The 18,556-nt window shown below is 35.5% G+C and overlaps 1 long non-coding RNA gene across 4 annotated transcripts in view; it reads right to left on the bottom strand.

The window, feature by feature from the left end:
- The window catches only part of LOC141375642 (uncharacterized), a 217,842-nt gene that overhangs the window by 11,988 nt on the left and 187,298 nt on the right, over positions 1–18,556 (bottom strand). For 2 of the 4 annotated variants that reach the window (XR_015498048.1, XR_015498050.1), the window contains one exon: positions 5,864–6,054. The exons of the other annotated variants lie outside the window; for them this stretch is intronic. This is a non-coding gene — a long non-coding RNA (uncharacterized LOC141375642). The remainder of the gene's footprint in view (positions 1–5,863; positions 6,055–18,556) is intronic. 4 annotated transcript variants of the gene reach the window in all.

The following is an 18,556-nucleotide window of genomic DNA, read 5'->3' on the forward strand; positions in this document are numbered from 1 at the left end:
GTGTATATTCACACCATCTTTGAAAAGAAAGATTTTAGCCATTACTCTATAGTGAATATAGATAATTGATGCATTTATACAAAAACAAATCTGTTTCTTTAAAGATATTCATAAAAAATTATAGTGTGGTCACCTATTACTTTTAGGATAACAAAAAGTGGACATTTATTTAAAATCAAATAGAGGTGTTAAAAAATTACAACCTGTTATTTAACCTTTAGATCTTCTCACATAATCATTGGTGTTTACTTATTTTTGCACCTTGATCTTAAATTATTTTGTTAGATTTGGCTTGGCTCAGACTAATCAAATGTATAACCAATAAACTAGATTTGCAAATTACTTTAGGGTGGACTCAATTATGCATGCCAATACAGTCAGTCATTACTATGATCTGTTTGTTTATTTATTTATTTATTTATTTATTTATCTATTTATATTATTTTCCTCTCAGGCTGGCTGTAACTGACATGTTTGCAGTATTGGGTTCGGTCTGCTTTATTATGTATGAATAAAGATAAAGTCTGAAAAAATATCGCAGAGCTGAAGGATGTAGTAAACTGTGGGATTATGTATCTCTTTCCAGCAGGTTATTGCTGAAGGGAGTGTTTATGCAGATTAATTGCTGAACTTAATTCCCCTCTTGACTGACCTTGGTGAGGCACAAACAGACTCTTTTAATTACACCTTATTAGCAAAAACTAAGGAAACAAAGAATGATGAAGATACAGAGTGTCTTTAAACAGTAAAATAATTACTCTTAGGAAAAGAGATTGACTATTATACACTTTCAACATCATTTACAGAAGATACTCACTAAAATGTTCAGTTAGTTCAGTATTAGTTTACTTTCACTCTCTTTCCCTCAATGTATTCTCTGCTTTATCAGTTATCAGTTAATGACAAAAAACCTGAATGATGAAACCTAAGCCTTTGTTGCTGACTATCAACCTGTAACCTTTATCAAATAGGAAGCTTGACTGGTAAATATAACTATTATTCACTAAATAAATGAATGCTCTAAAAGTTTTGTAACTCAGATTATCATAAAAAGATGAAATGATAAATTGTCAGTAGCTATGTACTGACTTTGCTGCAAGCTGCGATTTTATCACGACCACAGACAGATGCCTACAGCATATGATTTTAAAATTTCTTGTTGATCCTGTTACAAAGCGTTTTAATTTTCTGTTGTGAATGTGAAAAAATGTTCCCAGTGAAGGTCATTCCTGCTGCATAGAGATTTGCCATAGTAATGCACATCAGTGTTCAGGGTGGAAAATGTGTCATTTCTAAAAACACAAAAGCAAGCCAGTTGTGAAGGTGACAAAACGATATAATAAACTATTTTAGTAATCATAAATAAAAAGTGTGATCATTTTACGTCTTCACTTTTTCAGTAAAAAAGGTCCAAAGCTGTCACTGGGACCACTTCTGTTCTTAAAGAGGACATATTAGAACCTAAATGTATAAACATGGATGCTTGAAAGAGTACTACTTGTGTACCTTTATTTCTAAGAGGATAAGATTTAATTCAAATAAAAAAGCCTACTATAGAAAAAAAAAAAGAAAAACTGTTTGCCTTATTGATGTTAGATTCAACTTTGTCCCTCTTTGGTGTTGATTAATCTACTGTCCAGTAAAACAATAAACTAGATTTGCGCTGATATCTCATGTAATAGTATTGCATTGTACTGTAAATTAATTAAAATTAATAAGAATTTATTAATAATTTTACAGAATTAATGCCACTGCCTATCACTTAAAAAATAACATTGTTTTTGAAAATTGTGTTTTAAGAATTAAAAGGGTTAGAGAAGTTCAAGGTCATAAGGACCTAGAAAATAGCTATTTCTAAATTTCCTTTAGTCTTAGTACACAATGTAACAACAAACGAGTAGAGCTTTAAATAGAACTTTTTTTTTTTACTTTTCAGTTATTTTTTGTGAGAGACGCTCGGATTCAATGAACTATGTTAAGTTAAAAGCCTCTTAAACTCTGCAAACCATGTGCCTGGTCCAGACAAAGACTACAGAATACACAAGACATAGTCACTCATATAGTTTTGAATGTGGAAATCTGTAGTGATCAATAAGGCAAATAAAGCCCTGCCTACTAGTACAGGAGCCAATCATCGATTGATATAGACTGACGTTTCTCCAGGGGAGATGCTTGAACCAGATGTGTGCTTTTATTATTTTGTCAACAAACACACTGCAGTTTCAGCAATTACTTACTTCACACACATGAGAAATATTTCCAAATGAAGCTTGAAATCTCTAAAATGAATGGTTTAAAATGAACCAATTATACTTGAGAACAAAAGTTTTTTGGTTTTGTAATCTGTCTGAAACGAACGCGAAGTACAGTCTGTCCGATCAAACGCACATCACATGACAGCAACTACTCAAACACCCCACAAACTTGTAAACAAAGAGTCGCTGTCATTTCTGAAGGAGAATCGCCAATAAGATCAAGTTGTGGATTACTTTATTAGAGCAGCCAGATCTGATAAATCATTATCCAGAGCATGATGTGTAGAACGGCTGTAAATGAGGTTGGTGTCATGATCTTGTTCCTTTTGAGTGCACATGCACATTAGCTTCATAACTTGAAAAAAATGAAGATTTTGTTTGATGTTTTGAAATGAAACTTATGAGACAGCTGATGTTTAATTATAGCAGTGATTCCGAATATGTAATCGTAAGCTTTGCAAACAGTTTTGGAGAATTTGATTCTTTCCTATTCAGATGGAAAGCCAGAGCATACTGCCTGATAGGGCTGTGCGATTCATTGAAATCGAATTGCAATCGCGATTTGAAACGTTGCGATTAGTTTAACGCAAATTACATATATAATATAATTTCTCCCACCCACAGCAAATGCATGACTGCCGTCTGTGTGTGACAGTCTTACTAGCCAGTTGAGTTAGCAAACTTTAGTTGTGTTCAATCAGAATTGCACAACTGAACAACATGGAAAGCCCACAATAAAAAAACAAACAAACAGCGAAGCGCGGAAGAGTGGGATAAAGCCGTCTGCTGCTTCAGAAACATTAACAGACAAATTAAAATCAAAGTAAAACAGCACATCGGAAATATGAGAATATTTTGGTTTCAAAGTCACAGACACCGAACAAAAACAGGTCATTTGTAAGAGCTGTCACAGAATTATTGTCACAGCATAAGGAACTACAACAACCAGCACCTAAACAAGCACCACAGGCAGCTTTACCATATGAGGAGTATCTTGCTAAAAAACTTAACTAAAAGTGTTGCCAGTGACACTCAATCTAGTAGCAAGCAACAGCAAAGTACAATTTCAGAGATGTTTGTGACTGTTACACCGTATGAAAATGCATCGCAAAGGCACCAAGAGATAACTTAACGCCACAACTCACTACCTCGCTGAAGACACAGTACCTTTTAATGCAGTGACCAAAGAGGGATTTAAAACCTCATCCACATGCTGGATAGGAGATATACATTTTTGTCATGCACATATTTCAGCCATTTTGCAGTACCACAGCTGTACATTGAATGTTGTGATATTTTGTGTAGCATCTATGATAGTTATTTTGTTATTACATAAGCTACAGAAGGGCTCTTATCAGCCTTGTTAGTTTGCTGAGTGTCCTGTTTTTTTATAATTATTATTTTTGGTTTGTATAATAAGCTACACTATCTCCCTAATTTGAGGTGAACTTGTTTACAGAAAGGTAAGGTCATTTTATTTGTGCTTACAGTTTGCTCAGTGTTTCATTTCTGAATATTAAAAAACAAATTTGAATAAATGTTGGAGTAAGTTAATGTATTTTCAGTTTCTTTTTTAACTAACACTCACTGCAGTAAGAAGCTAGGATACTGTCACAATCACCAGCAATCTAACCTTCATAGATCATTGGAGAACATTCACATTTACATGGACTACAATCCTGCCTCCATACGAACTACAAGTGCTGTCAGGCACAACACACACTCACCTGTTTCAAGCCTCCTTTGATTAGACTCACACAGCTGAAGCTGCTCATGGACTGATTACACTCACATATAAACGGCTCACTCTGACACCCTCATGGCTGAGTCTTGTTTTTCTGAATTTTGAACTTTACAACTCGCTTTCCTTGCCTTGCCTGTTTTGACCCTAGCTTTGTTTTGCTTTGTTATATTGTTTCTTCCTGTCTGCTGCCTGCCTTTTGACCTCTCGCCTGTTTACTGACCACGACTCTGGAATTGCCTGCATGTACCTGTTTGACCCTGTTGACCATTGTTTGCCTGACCATTCTCATAATAAACCCTGGATTTTGGTCTAGGGCAGTGGTCACCAAACTTGTTCCTGGAGGGCCGGTGTCCTGCAGATTTTAGCTCCAGCCCTAATCAAACACACCTGCACAAGGTAATCAAGGTGTTACTAGGTATACTTGAAACACCCAGGCAGGTGTGTTAAAGCAAGTTGAAGCTAAACCCTGCAGGGACACCGGCCCTCCAGGACCGAGATTGATGACCCCTGGTCTAGGGTGACAACATCAATATTTTAATTTAAGTGTGTATAGTGTGTTGTGGGCCAAAACCCCTTTATTTCTATAGATTTGCATCACCTTGACATTTATGTTACTGTAAGGAGCCTATTTACACTTAATTAGATTTAATTACACTTAATTACACTTAGATTCTCTCGTATTTTACAGTTCTATCCCACAATCATCCCGTTAAGGTATTTTCTCGTATTTCTACCCATATTTTTACTCTTTCTCTGAAGGGTGGCAATAAACATTAAAAAGCCAATTCCTTCCTATAGACACAACCCATACCGCCAAACCACCAGGTGCCGCCCCTTTCTCCTTAATGTGAGTCTGTTCTGTGCTTTGGTTTTATTTAGGAATGAAAAACATCGAGATTCACATTCCTTTTCATTACAGGTGCCATCGCCACTCCTATGCATTCCTCAAGAGTCATATAGCAGTTCGTGACTGTCAGCTGACGCGCTCCATAGTGATAAGTAGATGCTGTTTCCCAAACAAATAGAGTACACGTGATATGAAGCAGAGCAAAAGTCTAGATTTTAGGTGCGTGTTTGAACAGACATATAGGCTACACAAAATTAATAATAATAACATCTAAAGATGTCGATCTTGGTGAGGGTTTTTTCAAACTAATTTTGTCCTAAATGAGCATAAAAAGTTATGAAAGCAACCAAATGCTTTCATTATAATGTTAGGGGTGTGCATTTTTAAAGTGACACGGCTGTTATTTAATGTAATCAAACAAAAAAATGAAATAAATGAGAGATTAATTCATTGCTCTTTAATCAGAATTTCTAAGTTATACAGTAAAGTAAAGATAACAGCTATTAATTTTAATAAGCTAAACTGTTTGCTAATTTATTTGCTGCTAATGTATACTACTTATTTTTTCGTTTAATTGTTTGACTGTTTATTTACAATAAAACAGCTCCAGATGAACATATTTAGTAATCTGGGGATTTTTTTAGGGGGAGGGGAGGGGGGGGGGGTGATCCCTTATTATGGTGGGCATATCCCTTTTTTCACATCCCAATGTTGACAGGTATGGCACCCATTCAACATACACGAAAGATATAAAATTCCTTTTTTTCCAGTGTCTACTTTCATCTCGCAAGTCATCACATCATCATCAAAAGTGGATGAAGATGAGATAAAGCTAGCACAATGCATTACAAAAAAAAAAAAACTGAATAAAACAACAAAAAGAATATCTGAAATCATAGCAGACATTTTTTTTAACAGTGACATTAAGCAGTTGTAAAAGTAATGGCACAGAGTAATGCCAAAGACATAAAAATCCTAATATTACTCAGGACAAGACAGGATTTTAGCAGGTCTAACTTGCGTTTGTCAGGCAGCCATGGTGGAGTTTCTGTCTCTGCCGCTCGGAGGACAAGAGTCGTCCCACAGATCCATCAATCAGTGGCTGGAGTGGCCATCCATTGGACCTGCAGCTCCACAAGTCTCCTTGACAGAGAGCAGCTGTTCCCTCCAGCCCTATTATGACACCATCAGTGAAACGCGGCCCAATGCTGTGACATAAAAATAATGAGGCAGGGATGAGCAGCACAAACATCCGTCTGAGGACACACTTTTTACCCTTCACTTTATTACAATATCACCAGCAATGTGTTACGGTTGTCTATCATTAGGACAGAGTTTGTTTGACCTGTAGGACTTGATACCTTTCCTGAGTTTGCATCAAAGTCGCTCTTGCCACATTCCTGTCTTGTATTTGATAATTCTACTTTATTTATTTATTTTTATATATTTTTTGCAATGGAATGCAACAAATGTGTAACCGGTGAAGAAAACACACAATGCAATATCTGCTGTTCTTCAATATTCTTTAGGTTAACAGTCAATGGTTGCTTCTTTGGGATATTTAATTAAGAAGCTTTGTGCAGGCTGGAATATTAATTAACGTTATTGATAGTTAATATGAGCTACAGGTCTGTTGTTTGTTCTCCTTAGTGGGTTTATGTGGAAATACTGCATTTTCTTTAAAGTTGGCCTTGTGAAGATTAACGATCCACTGAAACACCTGTGAGGCTGTTTGGGATTATAAATGTTAGTGCCGCATTAAAGGAGTAAATAGAGTGTGTGCAGGGGAAGGTCCTGCTAATGTGTTTGGACATCAGAATTATGATGACAATAAATGTGCATTAAAATGATTTTGTAGGAAGGAAGTAGTCCCACAAAACATTTGCATATCATGTAATCCAGCAGGCATCCTGATAATAAAAGAAAGATACCAAGGACATATTTGTGAAGGGTTCTCCGATATCATGGGGATATCTCGAAGTCTATTAACAGGGGATGTTCGTCAAATATCTAGAGGACATTAGCGAATCATTTACAGACCATGGACATTTGTGCGACATTCAGTAAACACTAAACATGTCAATCAAGACAAAATTGCTACCAATGGAATTAACACAATAGTACTTTTAAAATACTTTTAAAAGGTTGTTGTGTGTATCTTTGCGTGTGTGTGTGTGTGTGTGTGTGTGTGTGTGTGTGTGTGTGTGCAATATAAACTCAATTAAACAACAAAAATTAAAGCGCACACAGAACATTTACAATGCTTTCACACCTCCCCAGCTGGTACAGTTCATTTGGCATGTATGAACCCCACAATCATGCTCGGATCCACGCCAAAACAATCAGTCCCAGATCGCCTGAATAAGGTGGTCTCGGCTCGATTGAAACGAACTCTGGGGCGGATCGATTGTACACTCTCAGAAATAAAGGTTTCCAAGCTGTCACTGGGGTGGTACCGTTTCAAAGGATACAAATTTGTACCTTAAAGGTCCATATTAATACTGTACCTCAAGCGTACAAATTAGTAATTAAAAATGACAAAAGTGTTCCTTTTAAAATTTTTAGGCTCTAATATATACTTTTGAGGTACCAATATGGACCCTTTAAGTACCAATCTGTATCTTTTGAAAAGGTACTACCCAGTGTAAGCTCATGTACCTTTAATTCTGAGAGTGTAGTGAGAAAGCAAAACGATCCAATGAACTAACAAACCAGGCTATATCACAGTGTATTTTAGATATGTAATAGGTAGGCATATATTTATTTATGCTGTATGAAGAGAGAAATTATGAGTAGGGCAGTATGTCATTCATACGGGTAAATATGAGGTTCATGTCAAATAAAAGTAAAAAGCATGCTGAGCTATTAACGAGAGCAGTTTAACAGTTAGGAAAATTGACCGAACTACAGTCTTGGTTTATCTGTTATTTCTTTCTATAATGTAAAGCCTTTAATGCATAAGCTAACTGCTATGTATAAGAAAGTCTTACCTCTCTGATTTATATTTGGTGACGATGTCTGTGGGTGTCACCAGTCAAAATTAAAGAGCAGCTTTTCTCTTGTAATGTCTTATTGCTCATTGCCAAAAATTAAAATAAGGACGCCTGACAGCTAAGTAGGACTTTGAAAAATTAAATCTGAAACTCTGACCAACGTGAGGAGAGTTTATTTGTTTTAGTTATTTTGGTCCATTTAGAAATTTTGCAGTGTGAAAGCAAACCACACCAAGAATCAAGTGCAACATTGTAAGAATTTTAATCCCTGTTTCAGAACAAGAGAATTGATCGACAGGTGCGAAAGCACCTTTAGTCAAACGTTCCTTAATTCAGTGGCACAGACTAATGTGGTCAGATTCATGCAGAATCAAATATTTCAAAATATCTGTCTTGACCTCCTAGAAAATCCCCTAAATGGCCACCGGAAACAAACCTCTGTTAGGATGTAGTTTTCCCAGACATTCAATTGGACGTTTACAGAATGTCCAGCAGCCACTGAGGGTGGAACTTTCACTTTAATTCCTCTGAATGTCATTTTATTAACTTTTAGGCAATTCAAAGGCAACAGCCACATTGTAAGAAGCAAAATAATTTGAACAATTGCAAAAAATAACAATCCTGATTAAAAACCAATTGGTTCGCAATTTAGTGCACTAATAAAGTTATCTCTCGCAAATGTATTTATTTATTTTGCCGCATAGTCTCGATGTGTATTTTCCATGTGGAAATTCAGCATTTAAATTCAATATCTGTCAATATTAAATGTACAATCTTCTGCTTTACATGCTAATGTTAGCTTTGAACGTTATATAATGGGAAGCAGCACCACATGATGGATGACACATTTCAAAAAGGAAGTTTTTCATAAAACTTAAACATAACAAAAAACACAGTGGTCATGACAGATAATGTCTACAAATCTAATACAAAGCATACTTTATTGACGGACAAAAGAGAAAACTCAAAGCCATGTCTGAGGAAATCACTGCCAACACCAGTAGAATAAGGCAAGACAGAAAGCTCTAACAGCTTTAGCCGAAAGGGATAACAGCTAATGCTAACACTAATGCTCTGCCAGCATGTGGGAAAAGAGACAGAGGTCATTTTTTAATGGATTTCAATGGAGGAAAGGCATCATTTTGCTGAATAAAAAGCTTTGCAGGAAATAGTACATCATTTAATAAATCGACAGCCTGTTTGTATCGACTACATGATTTACGCTAAACAACAATCATGGAGAACTTTATGTATATTATATGTATATTATTTTACTGTGACAGCTAGAATTCATTCTTGGCAATACTATACAATAGTATATGTGGTGTACAGTATGTGTTAACAATGCGTGTTGTCAAAAATATCAACAGATCATGTGTACATTTATCTTGGGGGTTTTCTTGGCTGAAACTGTAAATCTCAAGCTGCGACAATCAGTAAACAGACATGGTGACTGCTGCTGTGAAATGATACTTAAAGAAACACCAATTTTTTCTTTTTGAAAATAGGCTTCCCTACAGTATATAGAAGTTAACTAATTGAGGCTCATCATTTTTAAATCTATTTAACTCCAGGTCTGACCGGAGCATTTTTAGCTTATTTGCTTAGTTTAAATCATTGAATCAGATTAGACCATTAGCATCACTCAAGAATTCCCAAAGAGTTTCAATAATTTTCTTAGCTTGACTTTTGTAGTTTCATCATGTACTATGACCAACGGAAGATAAAAGTTGATATTTTCTAGGACGATTTGGCTAGGAAGTAAACACTCATTCAGATGTATAGTAATAATCAAAAGACTTGTGACTATTATTGGATTGAGCTCTGGGGACCATTTAAGGCCATTTAAGTTCAGTGAACTCATTGTCATGTTTAAGAGACCAGTCAGAGATGATTTGCGCTTTATGACATGGCGCATTTTCCTGCTGAAAGTAGCCATCAGAGGATGGGTACAATGTGGTCATAAAGGGATGGACACCGTCAGCTCAACTGTAATTAATGGGTGCAAAGTGTGCCAAGAAAATATCCCCCACCATTAAACCACCAACAACCTTAACCATTGAAGCAACGCTGGATGGATCCATGGTTTCATGTTGTTGAGACTCATCAGAGCAGGCAACATCTTTCCAATCTTCTATTGTCCAATTTTGGTGAGCCTGTGCCAATTGGAGCCTCAGTTTCATGTTCTTAGCTGACATGAGTGGCACCCGGTGTGGTCTTCTGCTGCTGTAGCTCATCCGCCTCAAGGTTAGGCGTGTTGTGCATTTAGAGATGCTCTTCTGCATACCTCGGTTGTAACGAATGGTTGTTTGAGTTTCTGCTGCCTTTCTGTCATCTCAAACTAGTCTGGCCATTCTCCTCTGACCTCTGGCATCAACAAGGATTTTTTTCAGACCATTCTCTGTAAACCCTAGAGATGGTTGTGCAGGAAAATCCCAGAAGCTCTGCAGTTTCTGAATTCTTCAGACCAGCCCATCAGGCACCAACAACCATGCCACGATCAAAGTCACTCAAATTACCTTTCTTCTCCATTCTGATGCTTGGTTTTAACTGCAGCAGATCGTCTTGACCATGTGAACATGCTAAAATGCATTGAGTTGCTGCCATGTGTTTGGCTGATAAGAAATTTTCATTAACAAGCAGTTGCACAGGTGTACCTAATAAAGTGGCCGGTGAGTGTACTGTTAACTAAATTTAGTTTTAACTGTATTTCTTATCAATAAAACGTAGACTTCCCCACAACAACAACAACACAAAAAAATCTTACCCCCACCAGAGTTTTGAAGAAAAGTCTACATCAGAGTCAAACTCCAGCAGTCCTCATGCTTCAGATAAAGTAAAGATATTTTCATTGAGCGCATGTCAGCTGTAGAGAGCAGGCCTCACCTCTGTGTGCCCTGACAGACACACACACACACACACACACACACTTCGCTCTTCTCTAGAGAGTACGTATCTAGGTCACTCCATCCCATATGCGAGCACATCCTGAACTCTGTCAGGTAGCACATCTCTCACTCAAAGCTGAAACAAAAGTCAAATCTAATCAGTCCAGCCACAACTCAGTCAACTCCAATGACACAATTTATCCACTGTATTGTTTAGACAGCAAATTCTACTGGGAACACATTTTTAACAACAGATAAACACACTTGACACAAACTAAACATCCATTTCACACCAAAAAAAAAAAAGTCAGTGTGACAGATTGGGTTTGATTTATGGATGCGAGCAGCGTCTGACTGAAAATGTTCAAATGATAGATTTTGTTAAAACAACGAGAGCCCCAAGTGAGTATGAGAGGCTTTGGCATCCATTTATCAACATTTATCATAGTGGTGCTGCATTAATTTAGCTGAAAATACGAGAGAGGATTGTTTCAATTACAGAGTAAACGCTTTACTGCAATCAGCAAATAAACAATGTTTTTAACCAAAAATGTGAACATGTCCATCTAACATCCACTGTTTTTGGAAATATCCACAGGTAGGTAATCTGCTAATAGCTATTTCAGATGCTCCAGTATATTTTATACAGTTGAAGTCAGAATAATTATCCCCCCTCCTTATTTTTTCCACCAATTTCTGTTTAACACAGAGATTTTTAACACATTTCTAAACATAATACTTTTAATAAAACTCAATTCTAATCACTGATTAATTTTATCTTTGCCATGATGACAGTAAGTAATATTAGACTAGATATTTTTCAAGACACTTCTATACAGCTTAGAGACATTGAAAGGCTTAACTAGGTTAATTAGGTTAACTAGGCAGGTTAGGGTAATTAGGCAAGATATTGTATATCAGTGGTTTGTTTTGTAGACTATATAGACAAAAATATATAGCCTAGGGGCTAAAAAAAATTTTTATTTAATTAATTTTTTTTTATTAAAAACTGCTTTTATTCTAGCCAAAATAAAACAAATAAGACTTTCTCAGGAAAAAAAGATTTTGTCAGATATACTGTGAAAATTTCCTTGCTTTGTTCATCATTTGGGAAATATTTAAAAAAGAAAAGAAGGTTAGATATATAACTTTAGATATATATTCATTGTGTTTCATTCTGTAGTTTCACTTTTTACAGCAATCTATCTAATGTAATCTTTTTGCATTATTACAGTATAAAATTATTTTTAAAAATAGTCACTTTCTCACACTGACAGGCTAAATGAGAACAATATTTCAAATAAATGTATTTAAATCATATGTGAATTTATATACACTCACAGGCCACTTTATTAGGTACACCTGTTCAACGTTAATGCAATTTTTAATCAGCCAATCACAAGGATTAAGTGACTTTGAATGTGGCATGGTTGTTGGTGGCAGATGGGATGTGTTTCAGAAACTGCTGATCTACTGAGATTTTCACGCACAACCATCTCTAGGGTTTACAGAGAATGTTCAGAAAAAGAGAAAATATCTATTGAGCGGCAGTTCTGTGGTTACAAAATCACAATAATATTTCACAATATAAAACACATTTAAATAAGGATAAGTATATGGAATTGCAAATACAAAAACGATGCATTAAAAATAAATGTATTAAGATATAAAACACTTTGTAAAATGTCATAATATTGCACATCAATACTCTTAAACGGTTCACCATATTTCTGATTAAATATACATTTTATAATATATTTATTTAGTTTTATTTCCTAATCATAAAGTTTTAGCCATAAGTGTACACACTAAATAAAATACCCAGCACTCTTTTTAACATTTCTGAAGGTCACACAGAACAAATGTGTGTCTTGAATTGCTTGATGTTGGTGGTCATTATTTTATTGAGTAAGGGGAATGCTTTGAATGCCAAAAAGAAAATTACTGCAGTTTGAAACATTGCCGCATATCCAAAGTTATCAAATACCACCTGGATCATTCAGACGGCCGTTAGAATAATAATGAGACCAAACGAACTCATCACCACTGTAATGCATCATGCTGGGAGAAGATGCTTTGCGGATGTCTGCCTCTATCAGTCAATGATGGGAAGTTAATTCTGTGCAGAGAAAGCAGTCCATCCATTTTCTCAGACTTTATCCTGATTGAAAACTAACACATTAACCCTGTAAGGTATGATGTTGGATACAGCAGAGACAAAATGCAGCAGTCTGATGAGATTTTACTTTTTTAATATGGAGTTCACTGTAAAAAAAAAATGCAGGGTTCCACACAATTGATTTGTGTTGGGACAACATGAAAGAATTATGTTAATGTATTGAACATGGAACGTGGATTGAACATAAAACAAATAAGTTGTACCCCCAAAAATGTTTGTGTTGTTTCAGCTCATTTTATAGAAGTAGTTTAAACAAAAAGTAATCATTTTTTTCAACTCATATTTTTTGAGTGTTCAGACTAAAGAAAAAAAACATAATTTAAGACCTGAGCAAATTTGAGTAAAAAATGTTTCAGTGCAGATTCTATTTCTTTTTTTATTTTGTAAAATGATTTAAGTGTTTTTAAGAAAATACTTTTAAGGGGTCTATTGTAATGATCTAGGTGTAAAGTCTAAAGCGCATGGCGCAAAAGCATTAAAGTCGTGTTGAATCAATGTTTGCTATTTTAAGGACGAAAACATACGCTCTGTGCCCCGACTCATGGTCTAACAGGGTCGTGCTTATTCTTACAATGAGTTATGGGTGTGTTTTGAGCATAACATGCTTTAAACTAATTAGAGTCTCATCTCTCATTCCTTTTAAGAGTCAGTTGTGTCGCACCATGGTGCATTTGCTATTTACATGGTGGACTTTGTAAGTAGAAAAACTGTATGCTTTACTAGCGAGAAAATGGTTACACAGACCATCTGCAGCGCAAGGATAAAGAATGAGCCTCTTCCATTCACCCTCTTTATTTTATCTTTACTTTTCTTTTTACTTTACTCCTTTACTTTCATGGATGGGGAAATGGTGGAAAATTACTTCACTGAAGACATCCATCAGCCTACATATTTAATTTACAGTTGTTTGTTAGTGCAAAAAATTTGGTTCAAAACTAAATTCAGTTTTATTTCCAGCAAATGAATAAATGACCAAAAATAACAAAGATTGGTCTTCTATCCAAAGACACTTCCTATTCTTATGCCCCATATGATAATGCATACGTCTCTAAAACCCCACAGGCGGACAAATCTAAACTTGTTTTTATTCAAAACAAATACAAATATGCATATAATATATAATACCACTCATAATAATAACATTATACAAATGCAAATTGTCATATATATATATATATATATATATATATATATATATATATATATATATATATATATATATATATATATACTTCTGTAGAAAATAATGATTTTTGTAACATTTGAATTTTGTTCATATGTAAAGATATTTGTGTATTGCTGTACATCCATTGTTCCAGTGTGTATTTAGCAATGTGTACAAGTTTGGACCTGCATATGCACATAACTAATGCGCTCTGCGCTGGACTTTAGAGCAGCTTTTAGATGGTCAATGGCGCAGTCAATTTTAGTTCTACAAAATAGCAACACACCAACAAATGTGCATTAACACACCTCATTTTTAGACCAGCACACCCATGAGTCCCCAAAGTGGCACAAATGGAATTGCTATTTAAACAACGTGCCTCAACAAGTGAAAATTGCAGATGTGCTGGACTGACAATTGCATCAAATAGCACCATAGACATCTTGCACTTTATTGTGCTGTATATGATAGACTCACTTGAACTGGATCATTTGAATCAGTGAGTTGTTTAATGGAGACTTAGGTACTCTGAATGGATCATTTGAATCAGTAAATTGTTTACCAGAGACTCACTCTGAATAGATTGTTTGAATCAGTAAGCTGTTTAACCGAGACTCAGGCTGTTTCTCAATATGCGTTCTTCAGCGGTCTTGTGTCCTCGTGTTCTCGTGCAACGTCATCATCAGCTGCCTAAGTTTAGTTCCAATACTCAAGACCGCAAGTACGGAGGACGCGTGAAACTTCCCGGATGTGATCATGATATCGAGGACGCACTGATGCAGACTTGAGCACGGAACTCTCTCTGGAAGTCCCAGAAGTCATTGCGAATGGAGGTATGAAGCGCAGCATTTAATTTAGATTTATTATTAAAGTTCAGAGATATCACTTATTTACCTCAGGAGTTTTCCTAAATGAAACTGTGAAAATAAACATTAACGTGAATATCTTAAAAAAAGGAATAAACACATTAAGGGTGTTTGTTTGCTGAAATTCGTATTAAAATTTGTTTTATTTATATTGTGCAGAGTATATTTATAATGTTTTTATGCAAAGTATATATTTTTAAGAAAAGAGAAAACAATAAATCGTTGTATGAGTGCTGTAATGTTTAAATGATTTCCATTTAAAATGCGTGAAGGTCACTTGACCATCAGGAAGAACGCAGCATCCCATTTCCCAAAGGACGCATTCTCTGTCCTCGCAGTCTCCTGAGTTCATTCTTCCAAGGACACCTGGCAAGACCGGTCTCCACAAGAACGCAAGTCCGTTCTCTGCGTTCTTGGAATTGAGACACAGCCTGACTCTGAAACTCCCTCGGAATGGATCACTTGAATCAGTGATTTGTTTACTGGAGACTGACTCTGAATAGGTTATTTATATCAGTGAGTCATTTAACGGAGAATCATTCTGAAAGAATCATTTAAATCACTGAGTTGTTTACCTGAGACTCTTTTTGAATAGATTGTTTGAATCAGTAAGCTGTTTAACCGAGACTCACTCTGAAACTCCCTCGGAATGGATCATTTGAATCAGTGATTTGTTTACTGGAGACTGACTCTGAATAGGTTATTTAAATCAGTGAGTCATTTACCGGAGAATCATTCTGAACGAATCATTTAAATCACTGAGTTGTTTACCGGAGACTCTTTTTGAATGGATTGTTTAAATCAGTAAGCTGCTTACCAGAAACTCGCTCTAAATGGGTCTCTTGAATCAGTGATTTGTTTATTGGAGACTCACTCTGAATAGGTTATTAGAGTCAGTGAGTTATTTACCAGTATCATTCTGAACAAATCATTTAAATCACTGAGTTGCTTACCAGAGACTCATTCTGAATGGATCCTTAAATCACTCAGTTGTTTACCGGAGACTCGTTCTAAATGGATCACTGAATGGAGTTGTTTGAAAACAGATTGTTTGAATCATTGAGTACTTATCAATATATATAAAACTGATCACTTAACAAATAAATTGTATAACATTTAAATTATTTATATACATATTTAAATATTGCTAACAAATGGCTAAATCCTAATGGTTCTAAAGGATAGTAATAGGTCAACAGCTGATTCTGGTTGTAAATATGCCATATATTATATCTTAACTATTAATAAACTGAATGACTTTTTTTTCAATGCACAAGTTTTGGAAGAGGTGACTTTTGCTGTTCACACATAGAAAAAGTTGAGAAAGTTTATTCCACCCTCGGGGTGTGAGGACAGCAAAGTGCTTAGTCTTGTTGGCAGAGCTTTACAGGGTGAAAATGTGATGAAGCCCATGGAGGTGGTCGGTCAAACCGGGTGCGTCATGGTTCTCTGTGTCATGTGGAGGAGCTCTCTGTATTGAAAGTGGAAAGGAGCTGCATGCTGCGTCATTATGATGAGGCTTCATATGCTCTCAGTGAGCTTTACAGGAAAACATTCAAATGAAGATTGCATTCAGTTTTGTCATTGATTGTGAACCAGCCTCCATTGGCAGAGCCGAAGGACTGTAATTGAGTATTAAACATTCACTGACACAAGAAGCAGACCATAAAACATGCTGCAAAGAGCTGGCGACCCTGGAGAGCCTTTACAGCATGTTTAAACGTCCATTAATTCATATGTCATCCCTGACCTGCTGCTGTTAATGATCATGACTCACTCATGATGATTTATTTATGGCCATCCCAATAATAATTATTTATTTTTAAATCTGCTCCAACAACACACACACACACCAGGCAGAAAGAAAGCTTTACGAAAACACATTCATTCACAATCATCCCCAAGGCATACCTTTGGGATATTTCGATTTTTAGCGTGTCACGTCCACATAAGGATATTTTGGCCCATTTTACAGCATTTCTTCAGGTCAGTGATATATTTGGACTGTTTTGCATGAACTACTTGCTTCAGGTCTTGCAGCAAGGATTCAGTCGGGTTAAGGGTAAAATCTTTGGCTTTTTTTTTCCACTTGGTTTGGTTGCTCATTAAATCTAATAAGACCCGTGTATAGTACTTGATATGCAAAAGGCGTTACATTATAACCGTGTAAACAAATTGTTGTACAGAATCTACTTCATGCCTTTTGATTCATAATTTAGCAGTTTTGTTTATTATGGCAAGTAAAATCCTTTTTAGTATAGGCATAAAACACTGGTAAAAGCAATTATTAATAATTTTACTCCAGTAATAATCATACAAAACTATTATTATTATTATTATTATTATTAATATTATTATTATTATTATTATTCATTTTCTTTTGGCCAGAAATTTGCAAACAATTTTTTGATGAAAAAAAAGATATAAACAAATATTAGATATAAATAAAATATATATAATTTTATGGGTATATGTGTATATCTTATTTGCCAAATTGGGTAGCCTAGTATGTTAGTAGTAGCACAATGACACAAATCCTAAAAATAATGCTTGTTTATTTTGGTCTCTTGTCAAGACAACATTTAAAACAGATCTAAAACGGTAGAGATTAAGCCAAAGGAAGGTTGTATCACTCTAATGTTTATCCACAATCTTACTTTCTCTCTCTCAGATTTCACTGACACCTAAAACACAGCATCTGACACCTAAAACACAGATTACTGTACTCATCAATGGCAATGATGCATTTTCTCTCGTAAACGGCAAGGAAAGAGTTAAACGAAATTATTTATCGATTTGACGCAGATCATAATATCAGCCAAACATGTAAACACAAAATGTCCTTTAATTCAGTCACAGCCACCGGTCATCATCCTTGAACCAATCTTTGTAAGCTGCTTGCTTTTCTGTCTGTTCCATTGCTCTGTTTGTTAGATGTTTTCATTGAAAAGACAAATGAAAAATAATACTTCAGCAAAAGTACAATTATTTGTCTAAAAATGTAGTGCAAGTAGACTAAATGTATCTGTTGTAAATATTACTTGAAGTAGGAGTTAAAAGTAGCCCTTTCAAAAGTACTCAAGAGTAGTAGGAAGTGAGTATTACGCTGTAAAAATCTGGTTCAGTAACATGTAATTTGTAGATGTGTGTAATCGTAACATTCTGTAGTGCATTTAGTTATTGCCCAGTAGGCACACAACGTCATAAGACTTTAATATTAGGTTCAATTAGATGTCAGATGACCAAAATTCAACATCAAGCCAGTGTCTAAGGATTTAGGTTATGTTGGAAAGTGGCCAAAATCCAACGTCGAGCCAACATCTTAAACCAACATCATATTGACTACAAATATTGACATTTATTACTTAGGTATGGCAACCAGAATCCAATCCGTCTGATAGACTACATAGTGGTAACAACATGAAGCTGTAACATCCTTAGACGTCTAATGATGTTACAGGTTGAAGTTGTGTGATTGACGATGTGTACTTGATACTTTTAGGTTGGACGTTAGACAATGACATTGGCCTGATGTTGGGTTATGATGTCAACATGATTTTCATCTCCAAACAAAATGCAAAGTCCCACGATATTGAGGTACAACGTCAATCTCACGTCA

Source organism: Danio rerio, chromosome 8, assembly GCF_052040795.2.
Source record: "Danio rerio strain M-AB ecotype USA chromosome 8, GRCz13ab, whole genome shotgun sequence".
NCBI classification, from domain to species: domain Eukaryota; kingdom Metazoa; phylum Chordata; class Actinopteri; order Cypriniformes; family Danionidae; genus Danio; species Danio rerio.